We start from the raw sequence: 4,458 nt of genomic DNA on the forward strand, positions 1-4,458 counted from the left end.
AGGTTCTACCTCCCAGAGATCCCACACCCTCCCAGAGCAGTACCACCGGCAGGAAGTGCCTGGTGTGGTGGCGCACGCCTTTAATCCCAGCACTCCGGAGGCAGAGGCAGGCAGATTTCTGAGTTCGAGGCCAGCCTGGTCTACAAAGTGAGTTGCAGGACAGCCAGGGCTATACAGAGAAACCCTGTCTTGAAAAACCAAAAACAAACAAACAAACAAACACGAGCCTGCAGAGGGTATTTCACATTCATGCGATAACGCCGGGTTGCAAACTGGACTGTGGAAGTCAGTCTGTGGCACGGCACCGCAGGGCATGCAGCACGGTGGCGACAGAGTTCAGAATCTGCGTGCAAGCAAGCTCTCCAAATAGTGCCCTGGCTGAGACAGAAAAAGTTGGAGTAATTGTCCCTAAAATTAAATTGAAGGACAGTCTAGATTTGGGAGTGGATGGACTGAGCACTCGCACCTCTAGGGTAATCGATGAAGGAAGGCTGACGTTTGGGTTCATTTCGGTAGAATCCAAAATCCAAACCTCATTTTTTTTTTTTCAACTCTGTTTTCCAGCCAAAGAAACCTTCTCAGGTTCACTAATCCTCATAACGGAGTGGATTTAGTGGGGTCCTCGCTCCTTTATCAATTGGCAAGCTATTTTCATCTCCTATGAAGGTCTCTCCACAACTCTCCTTCAAAGCCCGAGCCTGAGAAGAAGGGGAGTTGTGGAGAGTGAGTTTACAGATGTCTTATCGCGTGTTGGGGGTGGGGAGGCAGAGACCAGGCAGTCCGGGGAAAGGAGCTCAGTAACTGTTGCCATCCAGGTGATCAACAGTCACTTAAAAGATCTCTCCTACAAAGAGGGATGAAATCCTCCACTTCTTCAGTCACCAGAATCCAGGCCAGTGACTTCCAATGTAGAGAACTGTCCTTTATGGGGTGTTAATTACTGAACTCCGAAGTGGTGGATATATGAGTGACTGAGTCTCTCTCTCTCTCTCTCTCTCTCTCTCTCTCTCTCTCTCCAGCATCACCATACCATCTCCCACACAGGTCTTTATGTGAGTGCGTGGTGTCTGGATCATCAGGAAACAGGGTCTCTCCTCCACCTGTCTGGAGAAGAGAGAAGATGACTTTAGCAACCGTCGTTACTACTTCTGAGATGCGTAGGGATGGGATAGCTAGCCGAGGTTGGGTTTTTACCAAGCCCTTGCAATTCCCTTTGTTGCCTGTCATGATGAAAGGCATGTTCTTTTTGTCTTACCGGGGTAAACTCTGTTTTTTTTCAGTGATTCTTGTGGAGAAAGGAAGTGTTGCTTCCCAGAGATTCAGAAAGGCAAGGAGGAGGCAAGAGCGGAGGCAGAGCCCTCCACCCCAGCCCTGAGCAATGCACATTCTCAGGGGCAGAGCCACCACGCTGTGGGCTCCTGCTTGGCTTAAGTGAAGCCTGCCTGGAAAACAACAGAAAACTCGAACAACTTTGGAACTTGGCCTAGCAGAGTTGGGTCAGCTTCAGAACGGCACATACCACATAAACCACTGTAACAGTGTTTAGGAGGGAGACGGTGCCCCGCAGTTTGGTTAAACCCTGGGGTACTTCCTCTCCAGAAAGCATATTTAATCAAGTATAGGTTTCTTGTGGCAGGGGACCAGTTACTAGCATCCTTGCTTTTCCCACAGAAGGACCTGGCTTTCTCACTGTTGATGCTGCAGAGTTAGAGGCTGCCCGGCAGTCATGGGGTTCTGCCTGGCTCTGCTACACACTGGGGACTATCCTCTCTTTGAAGTGTCTGCACTTCTCGATGGAGCCATTGGGGATAAGAGACAGTGTAGGCTGATGTCCACTGCTGGGCGGAGCCTGGATTTTGAAGGGCTTGGGGCTACTGTCTAAGCTACCCAGTAGAGTGAGATTCAATAGCTCACACCCCTGACTTTGTTTCTATCCAAGGGGGTCTCCAGAAGTTGCTGGCCCACTTTCTGTTCCAGTTTCCTTGTTGTAAAGTAGGGATAGCAATAGCAAGTACCTCCTAAGCTGGACTGAGGACCAGATAAAGGTTTTGCTCATGAGAAGTGCTTGCAAGAGTGATAGAAGCCAAGTGTGGTGGTATACATCTATAATCCCAGCACTCTGTGGGCTGAGGCAGGAGGCTCATGAGTTCAAAGCCAACCTGGGCAGCTTAGCAGGACTCTCTCTGAAGTAAAAAGTGAATCTAAAGGGACATCTATGACACACAAAGACTTCAGGTTCTGGCTCCCCAGTACCTCCGACAAGAAACAGTGCTGGCACCAGCAAGATGACTTTATCCGACAAGCTTGATAACCTGAGTTCGATCCCGTGTGCTTCCACGGCAAAAGGAAAGAATGGCTTCTATAAGTTGTCCTCTGACCCTCACGTGTGCACCATGACATGCATCTGTATACGCCAATAAAATAAACATTAAAAAAATCTTTTGAAAATGCTGGTGTGTGGAAATCCCACAGGACATTAGCAACCAGATTGTTCTCCTTCTGGCCCATCATTGTGTCTTTTTTTTTTTTTTCGGGGGGAGGTATGCAGCAAACTTTATTGATTGTTTTCGAGAGATTAGGGAGGCCTCCCCAGGCCCCTCCTGTTATTATGGAGGTATGGGATGGAAATTGTGAGGGAGATGCTCAGTGTTGGGAGCCAAGTTGGGACAGGGACTCCTCAGCAACTGAGGGCCTCTCTCTTGCTCTCAGTGTCCTTGCTGGGGTGGGTGGTCCAGGGTTTCTTACTCCTTGGAGGCCATGTAGGCCATGAGGTCCACCACCCTGTTGTTATAGCCATATTCATTGTCATACCAGGAAATGAGCTTGACAAAGTTGTCATTGAGAGCAATGCCAGCCCTGGCATCAAAGGTGGAAGAGTGGGAGTTGCTGTTGAAGTCACAGGAGACAACCTGGTCCTCAGTGTAGCCCAGGATGCCCTTCAGTGGGCCCTCAGATGCCTGCTTCACCATCTTCTTGATGTCTTCATACTTGGCAGGTTTCTCCAGGCAGCATGTCAGATCCATGATGGACACACTGGGGGTAGGAACACGGAAGGCCATGCCAGTGAGCTTCCTGTTCAGCTCTGGGATGACCTTGCCCATAGCCTTGGCAGCACCACTGGATGCAGGGATGATGCTCTGGGCAGCCCCATGGCCATCATGCCACAACTTTCCAGAGGGGCCATCCACAGTCTTCTGAGTGGCATGATGGCATGAACTGTGGTCATGAGCCCTTCCATGATGCCAAAGTTGTCATGGATGACCTTGGCCAGGGGGGCTAAGCAGTTGGTGGTGCAGGATGTATTGCTGACAATCTTGAGTGAGTTGTCATATTTCTCGTGGTTCACTCCCATCACAAACGTGGGGGCATCGTCAGAAGGGGTGGAGATGATGACCTTTTTGGCCCTACCCTTCAAGTGGGCCCCGGCCTTCTCCATGGTGGTGAGGACACCAGTAGACTCCACGACATACTCAGTACCGGCATCACCCCATTTGATGTTAGCAGGATCTCGCTCCTGGAAGATGGTGATGGGCTTCCCGTTGATGACAAGCTTCCCATTCTTGGCCTTGACTGTACCATTGAATTTGCTATGGGTGGAGTCATACTGGAGCATATGGACCATGTAGTTGAGGTCAATGAAGGAGTAGTTGTTGGCAACAATCTCCACTTTGCCAAGGGCAGAGCAGAAGGCAGCCCTAGTAACCTGGCACCCAATACGGCCAAATCCAATTACGCTGACCTTCACCATTTTGTCTACGGAACAAGGCCGGCACTGCACAAGAAGATGCGGCTGTCTCTGGAACAGGGGGGAGCAGAGAGCCGCCATTGTGTCTTATACAGAGTTTCATCATCTTCTGACCTGGACCATCAAATAAACGGGGGCAGAAGCACGCAAAGACCTTCAGCTCAGTAGCCCACAGTGAGAGCAAAGGGGCTCATCCACAAGAAGGATGGTGGGGGGGCGCCCTGGCATGGGGGGTTGTTGTCTGTTTTGACTGCTATGCGCAGTGGTAGAGGCCAGTCTGACCTTCATCTAAACAGGGTGAGGCTATCCTGATGCCTTACTATGGTCCGTGTCCCACATCAACAGTAGAGTTTAATCTCTCCATCTACGACCTTACGCACTCTCCCACCTAAGATGCACAAACCTCCCTTACATCCTTGATGAATCCCTCCCGCCTTCACCTTTGGGTGTGTCTGTCTCTCCACAGAAGCTAACGCCATCTCCCTGGAGCAAAAGTCAGTGTTCAGCTTCCCTCCAGGAGCCTCCCCTGGAAAATAAGGCGGACACTGACACCTACATACACCTCCTTCATGAGGCTTCTTCCTTCTGCATTCATCCTGTCTAGCCGCACTGGGCGTCTTCCCAGTCCTTGACTTGCCGGGCTCCATCTGGCCTCCATATCTTTGCCCTGTGGTACCAGGATTCTGCTTCTCCAGACTGGTCCTTCCTTCCAA

General features: G+C 50.6%; 1 pseudogene; it reads right to left on the minus strand.

The window, feature by feature from the left end:
- Nucleotides 1-2,741: 2,741 nt before the first annotated feature.
- Nucleotides 2,742-3,751, minus strand: LOC110331469 (annotated as a pseudogene).
- Nucleotides 3,752-4,458: the final 707 nt, after the last annotated feature.

Source organism: Mus pahari, chromosome 14 (genome assembly GCF_900095145.1).
Source record: "Mus pahari chromosome 14, PAHARI_EIJ_v1.1, whole genome shotgun sequence".
Classification (NCBI taxonomy): domain Eukaryota; kingdom Metazoa; phylum Chordata; class Mammalia; order Rodentia; family Muridae; genus Mus; species Mus pahari.